The sequence below is a fragment of the Cherax quadricarinatus genome, chromosome 54 (genome assembly GCF_038502225.1).
Source record: "Cherax quadricarinatus isolate ZL_2023a chromosome 54, ASM3850222v1, whole genome shotgun sequence".
Lineage (NCBI taxonomy): Eukaryota > Metazoa > Arthropoda > Malacostraca > Decapoda > Parastacidae > Cherax > Cherax quadricarinatus.
In genome coordinates, this window is record NC_091345.1 from 12,871,578 (window position 1) to 12,886,577 (window position 15,000).

A 15,000-nucleotide genomic window follows, 5' to 3' on the forward strand; every position below is an offset into this window, starting at 1 on the left:
TCCAGGAAATTATCAATAGCACAACAGAAAAGATTCGCTTTTTAAATTTAAAATTTGAAGTTCAACTTTCCCTTGGAGAGCAGGAAAGGAATGTTGGTTGTGTTATCTTAGTGGCGATCAATGGGTGGGCGATTAGCGTAACCACAGCCTTGTCTGTCGTTTGCTGCGTCAGTAGCAGCAGTTGCGCTGACTGCGTCAGAAACAGCAATTGCACTGGATGCAGCTGCGTCAGAGGGAACAGCTGAGGCCTGACCCTCGTATACCAGCTGCTTCTACCTCTCGTAAACACTGGGTCCACACTGACAGTGTGTCCTCTTGTGTCACCAGTCCTCTTCCTCCTCCTCTTTCTCCTCACTGTCTGTCTGTCTGTCTGTCTGTCTGTCTGTCTGTCTGTCTGTCTCTCTCTCTCTCTCTCTCTCTCTCTCTCTCTCTCTCTCTCTCTCTCTCTCTCTCTCTCTCTCTCTCTTTCTCTCTCATATAAACACTTCCTCCTGCGCACAACCCTTCGCCTCCCTCAGTTACTCCCTTACCCATACTGCCCTCCTGTTGAAATGTGTATATCAGAGAAGCAATGTAAGAAGCATAGTGCCACCCACCCTCCCCGTCTTCATGGTGCCACCTACCCTCCCAGTGTTCATGGTGCCGCCCACCCACCCAGTCTTCATGGTACCGCCCACCCACCCAGTCTTCATGGTGCCACCCACCCTCCCAGTCTTCATGGTGCCACCCACCCTCCCAGTCTTCATGGTGCCACCCACCCACCCAGTCTTCATGGTGCCACCTACCCTCCCAGTCTTCATGGTGTCACCCACCCACCCAGTCTTCATGGTGTCACCCTCCCACCCAGTCATCATGGTGCCCCCCCCCCACCCAGTCTTCATGGTGCCACCCACCCACCCAGTCTTCATGGTGCCACCCACCCTCCCAGTCTTCATGGTGTCACCCACCCTCCCAGTCTTCATGGTGCCCCCCACCCACCCAGTCATCATGGTACCACCCACCCACCCAGTCATCATGGTGCCACCCACCCACCCAGTCATCATGGTGCCACCCACCCTCCCAGTATTCATGGTGTCACCCACCCACCCAGTCTTCATGGTGTCACCCTCCCACCCAGTCATCATGGTACCACCCACCCACCCAGTCATCATGGTGCCGCCCACCCACCCAGTCATCATGGTGCCACCCACCCTCCCAGTATTCATGGTGTCACCCACCCTCCCAGTCGGGGTGGCCTCCCTTCACCCACCCGGCTACCCGACACAATCACCCACCCACCAGCCCACCCCACCATCCTCCCGTCCACAGGTGGCAGACGGGAGGATAAATAATCTCCTGACATGATGAAGGGAGCCTAAACCTCCTCCATGAGTCACCTCACTCATGTCTCACAACATTCAACACAACATCTTTACCTCTCAAGTCTCCGAATTCTTTTCTTGTTTTCTTTAAACGTTCATATATTCTTTATAGGTGGGGAGACTATCTCTTTTTGGCCAGAGATGGCATATTTTAAGGTAAAGAGATCCTCTCTCTATCTTTTTCTCACCCTCTTTTTGTCTGTCTCTCGTCTTTTTTGTCTGTACGGCTAGCCATCTGGTCGTGGGGTATAAATAGACACAGAAGGGACGAAAATGAACTTCAAGGATGTGTGAGGATCATTGACTTCAGTGTCATGGATCTAGGTGTGTGTATGTGTGTGTGTGTGTGTGTGTGTGTGTGTGTGTGTGTGTGTGTGTGTGTGTGTGTGTGTGTGTGTGTGTGTGTGTGTGTGTGTAGATGACACCGTGAAGACATAACAGTGTACTTCCCGATACGATAATAACGTACTGAACACTTCTGGTCATTATTATTTATAAATCTGGTTTTAACTATGACCATAATTTTTAAAGAAGTGGACCGGTAAGCCAGCAGAAGGCCTCGGTCAGGTGACCAAAACTTCCAACGGCGGGTCATCATATGACTAAGACCCGCATCAGGAAACACTTCCTCACCATTATCCTTTATATGGACTGATGAAGCCACTGTGTGGCGAAACGTTTCCTCAATAAAGATACCCAAGAGTTGCACATGTGTCTAATTTATCAACACTTGTCCTGTTTCCTGACGAACCTTACCTAACCTAACCTCTGGTCAAGCTGGCTAGCAATGGTAAACACCATGTAAGTAAATAAGTAAGTTTATTCAGGAATACACAAATACAGTTACATAGATTATCATACATAGCAGCATATGTGTAGAGAACCTGGGATAACCCAACTGAAAGTTCTCCTCCAAACTGACAAACAGATTCCATCCTGGCCAGAAAGAGACAGACAGGAAGCAAATACAGTGGTTGATTGATAGACAGATAGAGAGAGAGATAGAGAGAGAGAGAGAGAGAGAGAGAGAGAGAGAGAGAGAGAGAGAGAGAGAGAGAGAGAGAGAGAGAGAGAGAGAGAGAGAGAGAGAGAGAGAGAATGTAGTCCCTGTTCACAAAAAGAAGAGCAGAGCAGAAATCAGCAACTACAGACCAGTGTCACTCCTGTCAATCACTGGTAAGATCCTTGAGACAATAATCTCAAGACAAATGACAGAGTTTTTTTGACTACCACTCACTACTTTGTGATCGTCAATATGGCTTCAGGAAAGGTTACTCTGCTGCTGATCTGTTGTTAAACCTCTCCACTAAGTGGCACCAGTCACTGGATGAATCCAAAGTCAGCTGTGTGGTAGCACTGGACATTGCTGGCGCTTTCGACCGGGTGTGGCACCAGGGCCTCTTAGCAAAACTTCAAGCACTGGGAATTGCAGGCTCTACGCTATGTCTCCTCAGTGACTACCTTCATGGTAGATCTCTAAGTGTAGTTCTCAATGGAACGGAATCAGCAAGACATCCTATTGGGGCAAGTGTTCCACAAGGAAGCGTGCGGGGTCCATTGTTATGGAATGTCTACTTCAACGACCTTCTTCATCTCATCCCAGAATCACATGCATATGCAGACGACTGTACACTGACATTCACTTATCCAAGAGAAGAAATGCCAGCTGCTCTAAGCTACATCAATCACCAGCTGAGAGCTATATCAGCTTGGGAAATAGATGGCAAGTAACATTTGCACCTGAGAAAACGCAAATGATGATCGTCTCTAGGCACCATGATGGTAATGCTGGTGCAGTAGTAAGGATGAATGGGAGGATGTTGGCACCTGGAGAAGAAGTTGATATCCTTGGGGTGAAATTTGACTCCAAACTAACCATGAAGAACCATGTTGTAAATATTGCAAACAAGGCAGCCAGGAAGCTTACAGCACTTCGCCGTATCTCGCATCTGCTTGACAGTAGGGGTTGCAAGATCCTGTACGAGGCACAAGTACGCTCGCACCTTGAGTATGCTCCACTTTCTTGGTTTGCCTGCCCCCCCTCTCATCTGCGACTGCTTGACAGAGTAGAGAACAGAGCAAGACGTCTCATCTCTCGCCTGGACCCATCCTGGATAGATCTGTCATTTCAGCAGAGCCTTCAACATAGGAGGGATGTGGGTGGCCTTACTGTTATGTACAAGGCCAATATTGAAGATTGAGACACTTATGCAGCATATGGGAATCTTTATTCAGGAAACGTTTCGCCACACAGTGGCTTCATCAGTCCAATACAAAGAGGAAGGCGTATTGGACTGATGAAGCCACTGTGTGGCGAAACGTTTCCTGAATAAAGATTCCCATATGCTGCATAAGTGTCTCAATCTTCAACTTGTCGGTTTTTCAAACCATTCATCAAGGCCAATATTGTCAAAATACCACACTTGGATCCACTTCGAGGACAGCGTGAAACAAGCTTTTATGCCACAAGACGGGCAGAAAGCAGCAACTTCACTCTGGCTGTACCCTTCTCCAGAACATCACTCCATCTGAGATCATACATACCCAGGATGACTCGAGTATGGAACACATTCGTACAGCATAATGATGTCAACGAGATAAAGTCAGTTGATCAAATGAAAATGCTGGCCCACAGATGGCTCCAACTTCATCCTGTTTCCTACTTGTATGTCTCATAACAATAAAAATGCTTTCAAATGAGCTGATGTAGGTAACAGCTCTTAGCTTGCCAATAAAGTTAGGAATCCTTAACCTGTAAATAGCTGTCAATAAAGCTAGGGATCCTTAACCTTGTCAAACCCTGTGTAAAAAAAAAAAAAAAAGAGAGAGAGAGAGAGAGAGAGAGAGAGAGAGAGAGAGAGAGAGAGAGAGAGAGAGAGAGAGAGAGAGAGAGAGAGAGAGAGAGAGAGAGAGAGAGAGAGAGAGAGAGAGAGAGAGAGAGAGAGCAAGAGTGTGTGAAAGTGGAAAATACGCAGGGGAAAAAAGGGAAGAGAATGCGCATCGATCATCCATCTGCGTACAAGTCAGTGCGTCAGTGAGTGCGCCGCAGGACACAACGATGAGGGACTCGAACATACAACTGAGGAATCTGTGAGGGCCTCATTTTTTAGCACCCACCAGCGTATCGGTTACGTGTTTGTCGCATCAGTGGCACCTCCTTGAGGCACTATAGCCTTGGGTGTTGGCACCGCAGTGCTCCCCTCCCTCCTGACCTACTTGCACAAATACACCTAGTAGCGACCAGGGAAGAGGCGGGGGCCAGGAGCTGTGACTCGACCCCTGCAACCACAAACAGGTGAGTAAATAGGTGAGTACATTCACTAAAAAAATAATGAGCAAAAATTGATAGGACACATAAAAAAATTATATTTATTAGTAAAAAAATGGGTATTTATAGTAATTAAACTAATTAATCTTAAAAAAATAAAAAAATAATTGGCTTTGAAAAATAAAAAAAACATGAAAAAAATATTTGAAATAAGATTTAAATTTCTAAGAGAGGGGGAATTTCAGAATATTTTATATATATACAGATACAGACTTATAAAGTAAATAACTGAGTAATAAAAATTGTAAGATTACTTATCTCTACCTGATCAGGATCATAACATTGAATTGTAGATAAATAATTAATCGTGAGAAGGGGGTCAGAGGATTAATTTTAAGTTTCAGGTCCTGCTCATTTAAGGGAAGATATATCTCGAAATAACTGTTGGAGAGGAAGTTTTAGACGACGTTTCGCTCCGTTCTGGACCATTATCAGGGTTAAGGTGAGTAAAATACCAGAAACCAGGAAAGTGGATAGTAGCAGGGGTGTCACTAGCACGTTAAGAGACCATGCAATAAGTGTCAGGCGCCCGAGACTGTTCAACTGCCTCCCAGCATACATAAGGGGGATTACCAACAGACCCCTGGCAGTCTTCAAGCTGGCACTGGACAAGCACCTAAAGTCGATTCCTGACCAGCCGGGCTGTGGCTCGTACGTTGGTTTGCGTGCAGCCAGCAGTAACAGCCTGGTTGATCAGGCTCTGATCCACCAGGAGGCCTGGTCACAGACCGGGCCGCGGGGGCGTTGACCCCCGGAACTCTCTCCAGGTAAACTCCAGGTAGTAGTAGTAGTAGTAGTAGTAGTAGTAGTAGTAGTAGTAGTAGTAGTAGTAGTAGTAGTAGTAGCAGCAGCAGAATAGATATCTTATTGTATGAAACATAAACGGGGCGTTGACCCCCGAAACTCTCTCCAGGTAAACTCCAGGTAAACAGACACAAATGTAGTATAACAGGATCTTTGCTTGACAACTACGTTTCGCTCACGCTCTGGTCTTTATCAAGTCATAAACAGGGAAATCTGATGAGAGAATGTGTGAGCAAACATTAAGTAGGTGAAGAGTGAGTGAGGTACATATCAGGTTACCCATTCTCAGATAATAATAATAATAATAATAATAATAATAATAATAATAATAATAAAAATAATAATAATAATAATAATAATAATAATAATAATAATAATAATAATAATAATACAGTAGGAATATTGTGTTAAGTTTATTTAGATACAGGTACACATAAATACAGCCACACATTATGGAAAATTTTCTAGGGTGCTTACCTGTATGTACCTCAACATTATATGCATACCAGTAATCTCATTGGGAGACAACCATATTGTTTACCGTAGTCACCCCGTGTAGACATGTGAGAAAACTTAACCACCCCTGGTCGCGGCAAGTGGTTCCTTCGGCCTCACAATCTTATCCATATCTATCCGAGACCAGTATGGATTGGATAGCACCCACAAGTACGGTGCTACTAATTAATTGTGGACTGTATAGATTATATTAGTTTAGCTGAATGAGGGGGGGGTAGGATACACATGGATACATCCATCAAGGAAAAACATTTATACATAATCCCACCACTTACCAGCTGTTCTCCGGTGGTCACTTGATGTAGCTGGATCACTCATAACCTATCTAATTACAACATAACACAACTGGCCAGCATAAGTTTGTTATAACTAGAAGGGTTACTTAACTGCGGGTGATGGATACTCCTTATTTCTTCCATTCACCATCTCATTTTCGATGTCCTGCTACACCGACACGGTTCTCATTCCGGCAGGACGAGGTATCCGTCGGTTTGTCCCGGTTTAGAAATCGTGGATCAATGAGCTTCACTTTCCTCGCCTCGGGAACAACAAGGTCTAACGTGTTCACTCGGAGCAAGGCGACTTATTTCACATCCCGCATTCTCTTAACTCAATGTTATTATCACTGATTACATTAACATTCACAAGACGATTTAACGTCTCATAATTATTATACACATTAGAGACCACTCCATTAAGATCTGAGACCAATGAGTGATGATTAAACCAAGGGTAATTTTCCCCAGGACACAGTCCATAGTGACGTGTCAGTCACCCGGTCCTACTCTTATCACACTTTTTACCACTCTATTACCGTGGTCCCGTAAATCACGTTCCCTCACTCTCCACCAGGAACAGTTACGACACTTCTTATTATGAAATGAGGCCTATATTAATCCTTAGGCAGCCGTGAATGCCAATTTCGTGGTTCCATGCTTTCCCAGCTTCCTCACCACATTCAAAACAATCCGCGCCTCTCTCCCCCGCACATCCGCGCATGCGCAAAGGGAACTCTTGTGGTCTACTCTATTTTCAAATACATTTTTGACTCATATCGGCACATTAAACACCTATTAGGCACTATAGTTTCGGAAAATCAAAAAATTTTCCACACTGCGGCCGGGCGGAGGTCGTTGCTAGACGACTTACATAGTGTGGAGTACAATTTTTCCCATCTTCACTGGCCACCTGGCTTGGGAACTCTTGCATTGATATTTACATAATCACCCATTAATTCTTTCCACCTGTTAACTCCTCAGGTAGGACTCCATCCAAAGCACACTCAAGCCTCCATGCTTCTGGTATTAACAATTTCCCTCTTATTGTAAGGTACGACACTAAGTCTATGCTCTCGGGGCTAATTTGTTGGACATACTGGAATTATGAGACTTTACAATAACAAGTCTCTCTCAGTATCCCAAGTCAGCCCCAGCACATTACTGTATATAGGCACCAACTCCATGGCCATCCATATTTATTGAACCCTCAAAATGGACTAATTAGTGTTCCATTCTCTCAGGGGCATAAGCCTATGCTCCCTGGATTAATTTATTGGGCATACTGGAATTATGAGACTTTACAATAACAAGTCTCTCTCAGTATCCCAAGTCAGCCCCAGCACATTACTGTATATAGGCACCAACTCCATGGCCATCCATATTTATTGAACCCTCAAAATGGACTAATTAGTGTTCCATTCTCTCAGGGGCATAAGCCTATGCTCCCTGGATTAATTTATTGGGCATACTGGAATTATGAGACTTTAACAATAACAAGTCTCTCTCAGTATCCCAAGTCAGCCCCAGCACATTACTGCATATAGGCACCAACTCCATGGCCATCTATATTTATTGATCCCTCAAAATGGACTAATTAGTGTTCCATCCTCTCAGGGGCATAAGCCTATGCTCCCTGGATTAATTTATTGGGCATACTGGAATTATGAGACTTTAACAATAACAAGTCTCTCTCAGTATCCCAAGTCAGCCCCAGCACATTACTGCTTATAGGCACCAACTCCATGGCCATCCATATTTATTGAACCCTCAAAATGGACTAATTAGTGTTCCATTCTCTCAGGGGCATAAGCCTATGCTCCCTGGATTAATTTATTGGGCATACTGGAATTATGAGACTTTAACAATAACAAGTCTCTCTCAGTATCCCAAGTCAGCCCCAGCACATTACTGCATATAGGCACCAACTCCATGGCCATCCATATTTATTGAACCCTCAAAATGGACTAATTAGTGTTCCATTCTCTCAGGGGCATAAGCCTATGCTCCCTGGATTAAGTTATTGGGCATACTGGAATTTTGAGACTTTAACAATAACAAGTCTCTCTCAGTATCCCAAGTCAGTCCCAGCACCTTACTGCATTATTTCGTTAACCCCTTCACATATCCTCATTAGTTCCTCTTCAGTTGACGTCACACCCGGAAATTGTCCACATAAGATTATTTACCCAATTACTTCGCTCAGTGGACCACCTGTGCACTTAAGGTGTGCATTTATCGTCGCCTGAAGTGAGAACAATTTATTATTTAACTGTTTATTAATGATATCATTATAAGCAGTCAACAATTTTGGTGTCTTGTTCAGTTCTCAGAGCTGGGCCCTTTAACTGTCCATACGCCATCCTATAATTAGTAGGTAATTCTGGACGGTCGAGCTTCCACGGAAGTCGCACCCAGTAATGTCCAGATTCACATTTAACATCCTTGAGGTATTGTTCCTGAGTAAAGGAATCATTTGGACTTTCCTCATTTATATTAATCCCTATGCTGTCCAGCTCCCACAAATTAGACTGGTTCAACATCATTCTCGATAGAAGAATACTTGTACTGGGTTGACCTTTCATGAGTAAGACACCGTGACCTTATTCACTACTTCCTCTAGTCATTATTACTAGGCGGTAGTCTGCCATATATTACATGGCCCGTACCAGTGTTGAGGAGAGTGACGCCGTATGGTTTTGGATTTATGCCCTTTATCCTGAATTTTTACATCCAACACCGGCAAGGCTACCTCAGCTAGGCCATCATTATTGCCATTAGCTGCAACCTTTACATCAGTCACTGTAGTGTCAGGGTTATTAACATTATCATTATTGTCACCATTATTATAAGAATCACATACAACCCTGCACATAACTGTATGGTGCTTTCCCTTGTTGCATTGATAGCAACTGTTCAATTTGGTATGACAATCCTTTACATTATGATTGTCTAGACATCTGATAAATCTGTCAAGTTCTTTCATTCTTTCCACTTTAATATCCCATGAATTACAGGCATTACAATTTTTAGTGAAATGAGTACCCTGGCAGAAGAGGCAGTCTCTCTTTTCCTTGCCTGACCTCTTATTAACTGGGTTACACTTACTGAGGTACTTTCTACTCTCTAAACCATCTAAATATAACTTTAATTCATTAAGGTTCACGGTTCTTTGATTCACTAAATCAAATGCCTTCGTCACATGGCTTTTAATAGCCTGTAATGATGCTTTCATTACTCTAAAATTCACGGACTTGTCAGCCACATTAACTCCATTAGATCCAGTCATGGTTAGAGAATTATTAATCACTGATTATACAACTTAAGTAGGCGCCTTATAAGAGTAATTCTTGCACTTTACTCTTGTATAGATCCTAGCCACCCATGTGCTAGCAATTTATTGGGCTAATTATCATCCATCACACGATCGATTAAACTTGTGCACCCTACACCCACTTCCTTCAATCAGTCACTTAATTATTAAGTAATTAATTCAATTAATTTTTTCACTGATTGCATCCGGTTCACGAAGGACCAACGGGCAGATATGGAGAATTTTCTAGGGTGCTTACCTGTATGTACCTCAACATTATATACATACCAGTAATCTCATTGTGAGACAATCATATTGTTTACCGTAGTCACCCCGTGTAGACATGTGAGAAAACTTAACCACCCCTGGTCGCGGCAAGTGGTCCCCTCGACCTCACAATCTTATCCATATCTATCCGAGACCAGTATGGATTGGATAGCACCCACAAGTACGGTGCTACTAATTAATTGTGGACTGTATAGATTATATTAGTTTAGCTGAATGAAGGGGGGGGGGGTAGGATACACCTGGATACATCCATCAAGGAAAACATTTGTACATAATCCCACCACTTACCAGATGTTCTCTGGTGGTCACTTGATGTAGCTGGATCACTCATAACCTATCTAATTACAACATAACACAACTGGCCAGCATAAGTTTGTTATAACTAGAAGGGTTACTTAACTGTGGGTGATGGATACTCCTTATTTCTTCCATTCACCATCTCATTTTCAATGTCCTGTTACACCGACACGGTTCTCATTCCGGCAGGACGAGGTATCCGTCGGTTTGTCCCGGTTTAGAAATCGTGGATCAATGAGCTTCACTTTCCTCGCCTCGGGAACAACAAGGTCTAACGTGTTCACTCGGAGCAAGGCGACTTATTTCACATCCCGCATTCTCTTAACTCAATGTTATTATCACTGATTACATTAACTTTCACAAGACGATTTAACGTCTCATAATTATTATACACATTAGAGACCACTCCATTAAGATCTGAGACCGATGAGTGATGATTAAACCAAGGGTAATTTTCCCCAGGACACAGTCCATAGTGACGCGTCAGTCACCCGGTCCTACCCTTATCACACATTTTACCACTCTATTACCGTGGTCCCGTAAATCACGTTCCCTCACTCTCCACCAGGAACAGTTACGACACTTCTTATTATGAAATGAGGCCTATATTAATCCTTAGGCCGCCGTGAATGCCAATTTCGTGGTTCCATGCTTTCCCAGCTTCCTCACCACATTCAAAACAATCCGCGCCTCTCCCCCCCCGCACATCCGCGCATGCGCAAAGGGAACTCTTGGTTCTACTCTATTTTCAAATACATTTTTGACCCATATAGACACATTAAACACCTATTAGGCACTATAGTTTCGGAAAATTAAAATATTTTCCACAGTACTTGACCATTAGTATTTTAATATTCGAAGATTTACGCAATGGTTTGTTTGTATTTTACAACATTATTTGGGTTTTTGCTATTATAAATATGCAGACGGTATGGTAAATAAGTCCTTCTGACTTTTCTGGGTTATCGTAGGTTCTCTACACATATGCTGCTATGTATGATAATGTATGTAACTGTGTTTGTATATACCTTAATTAACTTACCTACAAAACCTTGCCAATAAAATCCCAAGCTCAGATACCCCACCAAATGACTACCTCACCGGCAACTACCCGAACACACTGTTCCTAGCTCCGACTAACCCATACGAAGTCTCCCTTATTATCAACGCACTAAAAAACAAGGCAGGAGATTTAAATACCTTACCACCCCTTATATACAAAAAAGTGTCACAAGTGCTATCACCAATCATTGCAACACTCTTTAACAAATCCATTGAATCCTCCACCTTCCCTACAGTACTCAAAATAGCAAGGGTCACCCCGATCCACAAAGGAGGAGACCAAACAGAGTTGAATAACTATAGGCCAATATCCAACTTACACCCTCTCTCAAAAATCTTCGAAAAATTAATTCATAAACGAATCTACTCCTACCTTATCTCCCAAAACATACTCAACCCCTGCCAATTTGGATTCAGGCCTAATAAAAATACTAATGATGCTATTATACACATGCTAGAACATATATACACTGCAATAGAGAAAAAAGAAGTCCCACTGGGGATCTTCATTGACTTACGTAAAGCTTTTGATACAGTTGACCATGACTTGCTCCACGTAAAATTGTCACACTATGGTATAAGAGGGCACTCCCTCAACTACCTCAAGTCTTACCTCAGCAACAGAAGCCAATATGTGTACGCAAATGGGGCATACTCTTCTGCACAACCAATTACAGTTGGTGTCCCACAGGGAAGTGTCCTTGGCCCTCTTCTCTTTCTCCTATACATAAATGACCTTCCAAATGCTTCGCAATTACTCAAACCCACACTATTTGCAGATGACACTACATACGTCTTCTCTCACTGATTTCATCATTGCTTAGTAGCAGCGCTGTATAGTCCTTGTGGCTTAGCGCTTCTTTTTGATTATAATAATAATAATAATCATTGCTTAGTTAATCTTAAGTTAATTTTAAGCCAGCCCGTAATGCTATGCATAGTATAAGTGGCTTTGGCATACTGCTCTTATCTGTATTTTTTTGTACCTCTGTATGTGTGCACAAATTGGAAATAAATAATAAATAAATAAATAAATAACACAGCGTAAGACCTGTCTTACACTGGTGAAATATATTGTAGTTACCGCTGAAAACTGAATAATTTTCTGTGAAAGTTTCCTATGTTTAGGTTTACCAGGGGTAACTATTCCTTTTAATAAATTATTTTCTCCTGAACTCTCATGTAAATAAGTTTATTCAGGTACAGGCACACATAAATACAATTATCATAGTGTAAATTACACAGGATAACCCCCCTAAAAAAGTTAGACAACGTGGATTCTTTTCATTGTTTTATTCGGGTTATTAACTCTGATAATTAGTAAGGCAGGATACCCTCCAAAAGTCAGTCAGTGCGTGCTTATTTCCACAGTGATCGACACCATGCCAGCCCTTCTAGGGTAGGGTAGGTGCCTGAGCCCGAACTTGCAACTCACAAGACTGTCATTCCCATTAGTCCCCTTGGGGGGGGGGAATGGCAGGTCAGAGAGGCCTAGCTTGTGGCTAGGCCTGGGGACAGTTGGTCCCAAAGATGAGGAGGTACTTATGCCTCTTCCCATGGAAGACTTACGTCTCAGACACTCCCTAGACAGGGAGCCAAGGCCGGGTCACCACTTGGAAAAGGCCCGGGCCGGGAGAATACCGGCGAATCTTTAATAATAATAATAATAATATTTCCACTGGTGCAGTTTGACTTTTCATCTAGCAGTAAGTAGGTATCTGGGTGTTAGTCGACTAGTGTGGGTTGCATCTTGGGGCACAAGAGTGAAGGACCCCAATAGAAACAGGACACTCCCTGATGAAGCACTGGCTCCATGGAAGATGTGCTCATTTAATAATACCACATACCTGCAAGCCCCTCCCAAAGGTTCTTTGGAACTTTGTTAGGTAAGACACATATGCAACAGTTAGGTATCTTTATTTCGAAACGTTTCGCCTACACAGTAGGCTTCTTCAGTCGAGTACAGAAAAGTTGATAGAAGCATATGTGTCTTACCTAACAACCTGTCGGTATTTTATACCATTTTAATGTTCAGTTCTATGGAACTTTGTTGAGTTAGGCATAAGAATTAAGAACGGGGCGTCTACACTGCAAACTGAATTGTTTGCTATCCTGATGGCGCTAAAGCTAAGTTATGACACTGAGCTTGACTCTATAATTATTACTGAAGGCTCTTGACTCTCATAATGATTTTAACAACATGCTCATTAGAGAAGCCAGATATAGACATTAAAAAATCCGGGGAAAAGGAAATAATGTACAATTGTTATAGATTCCATCACACATTGGATTACTCCTTCATGATAAAGTTTATATGCGTGCAAAGAAAAGTACCCTGAAGGAGAATGTAGAATATAACTTTGGTATATCTGTGTCTAGCATTAGGAGTAATATTAGGAGAGAAGTAAATAATGAATGTGAACATTATAGGAATGCAGTTAAAAGCTTGTGTAGCACTATGATAACATGAACGTAGATAAGTATGTTTATGGAGCAACTTGCAATGTGAACAGACTGACTGATGTTGTAGTGGCCAGACTTAGTCTTGGTTACAAGTACTTCTGACAGTTTGGCAGACACACAGATGATGATCAAACTAATTGCAAAGTATGTTGTCAACCCTATCTTGAACACTATGCACTTGATTGCCCACTTGTTGAGACATGTAGAGATAGACAGTAAAATAACCTATGTGACAAGTCAAGATATCTTATTAATGAAAATAAGATACCAGATATACTAAGCAAATGTTCTAAATTTACTTGTAACAGGTAAGTGAACTGTAGATATAAATCCAAAAGTACACCTGTTAATCCTTTTGGGGCCTAGTTGCTAGGCCTTTTGTGTATCCATATTCTTTTGTGCAACCATCCACAGGATGGATATGGCGTGCACAATAAACTAGCCGCTTCGGTGACAAAATTTAAAAATCTAAAATATTCAGCATTCCCAAGAGGCTATATTATAAAACACATAATATGCGCCTTGTGGATATTTTTGAACAGACATTTCGCCCACCATGAAGATCCTGGCAGAAGAAACATCTCATTAAAATGCCGTAAGCGATATAATACCTTTCACATAAACATACATATACAGTGTCTATATTTACCTCCCGACCACTGTTTCTAGTAGCAAAGAGACGGACATGAAATTCGTGGTTCATGAACAGATAGAGAGAGAGAGAGAGAGAGAGAGAGAGAGAGAGAGAGAGAGAGACAGACAAACAGACAGACAGACACACAGAGAGAGAGAGAGAGGCTCCAAAGCCTGGTGGTCCACCTCTAAATCGACAGGATGGGACCACCTCTACTAGTAGTCAAGAGAAGGCGGACCTCTTTGCTGAACACTTTGCTACCAAAATGCAAGTTCCTGATCCAGCTAGCTGCAAGAACTGTGTCAAAACTGTCAGTGGTGACAATAAGGAAGGAGGAGGCGCATTTCCTTCTTAAATCGCTTGACCAAGAAAAGGCTGTGGGCCCAGACAAGTTGAGCCCAAGATTGCTGAGAACATGTGCAGACCAGCTAGCAGCACCTCTAACTCGCATCTTTCAGCACTGCCTAGTACAGTGTAAATGGCCCTCTCTATGGAAAGAGGCAAATGTAGTCCCTGTTCACAAAAAGAAGAGCAGAGCAGAAATCAGCAACTACAGACCAGTGTCACTCCTGTCAATCACTGGTAAGATCCTTGAGACAATAATCTCAAGACAAATGACAGAGTTTTTTGACTATCACTCACTACTTTGTGATCGTCAA

General features: G+C 42.7%; 1 protein-coding gene across 2 annotated transcripts in view; it reads right to left on the reverse strand.

Moving 5' to 3' along the window:
- LOC128699079 (arylsulfatase B-like) overlaps positions 1–15,000 on the reverse strand; it is a 115,484-nt gene that overhangs the window by 38,866 nt on the left and 61,618 nt on the right. Inside the window, exon 1 of one of the 2 annotated variants that reach the window (XM_070096629.1) lies at positions 1–315. This exon is cut by the window's left edge and continues 214 nt beyond it. The exons of the other annotated variant lie outside the window; for it this stretch is intronic. The gene's annotated coding sequence lies outside the window, so the exon portion shown is untranslated. Of the gene's footprint in view, positions 316–15,000 lie in introns of those variants that run through there. 2 annotated transcript variants of the gene reach the window in all.